Source organism: Lactuca serriola, chromosome 8, assembly GCF_051521515.1.
Source record: "Lactuca serriola cultivar US96UC23 chromosome 8, Lser_US96UC23_V15, whole genome shotgun sequence".
NCBI lineage: Eukaryota > Viridiplantae > Streptophyta > Magnoliopsida > Asterales > Asteraceae > Lactuca > Lactuca serriola.
The window spans coordinates 39,745,607-39,746,714 of record NC_136415.1 but is presented as its reverse complement, the minus strand read 5'-3'; positions in this window follow the sequence as shown (position 1 = coordinate 39,746,714).

Here is a 1,108-nt window from a genome sequence, read left to right as displayed (position 1 = left end):
GTGGTTCCTATTATTTCCATGATTTTTCTCATTATCTTTCCAATTTTTGATGTTTATTGCTCTTTAAAATGTTTATTTAAATAGGTTCTCATGAACCTCATCTTCTTAGGCTTCAATTATAGCATCGAGTTTCATGGGAGATGAAGAAAAAGGGGAATCATGTCCGATATAACATAGGTATGTACTTCATGGGTAAAGTGGAATTGTTTCATCTAAAAAGTTAATCTTCTTAGATCTTAAAGGATTAAAAGATTGAGGTATTTTTTTTCATGAAATTTTTAGGTTAATTAATGATTTCTTTTCTTGAATTTTAGAGCATAAGAAACATAGAATAGAGAACAATGATACAAGCTTGAAAAACAGTGTAACGTCCGATTTTTACAACCAAAATTTTTTATTTTTGTTTAAGTAAATCCTCCTAATTATAAAATCAATATTTGATAAAACGTTTATTCCAAATACATTTATTGTAATTTCAAAGTAATATTTAAAATGCGGAGTCTTCATTGTTGTTGATGCATGTGTACAGTCACGCCTTCGCCTTCCCGAGATAACCGATGATACCTGAAACAATATACAACTGGGTAAGCACAAATCTTAATGAGTTTCCCCCAAAATACCCCATACGATAAACATACAAGCATACATAACGGCCCACAACCTCCCGATTGGAATGCCCAGGCCCAATCAGTCCTCAGACTGGAATGCCAACATGCAACGGGTCCAATCATCCATCGGGTTGGAATACCTAGGGTTTGTTGGCCTACCGCCTCAACCCAACCACTCTACTAGAGCCTCTGTGCCTTCGGCTTACAGTCGGCTCGCACCGGGTATCTTGTCCTACAACACAAAGCATGACCGCCTCAACCCAGCACTACGATATGTCGACATATAAACAAACAAGGATCAAGTAGGCACATAATACAAACAAACATCAATCATAAAGCTCACTCCCTCCTACTAGTCCTCTCATAGTACACACTCCCACTACCAGCTAACCTCCATGAAATGTGTAACCATAAGTAGCCAGAGGTGAGATAGCCACCCGAACAAATGATCCTACTATAGAGCCACAACCAAACAAGGAACATGCAAGAAATCCTAGATC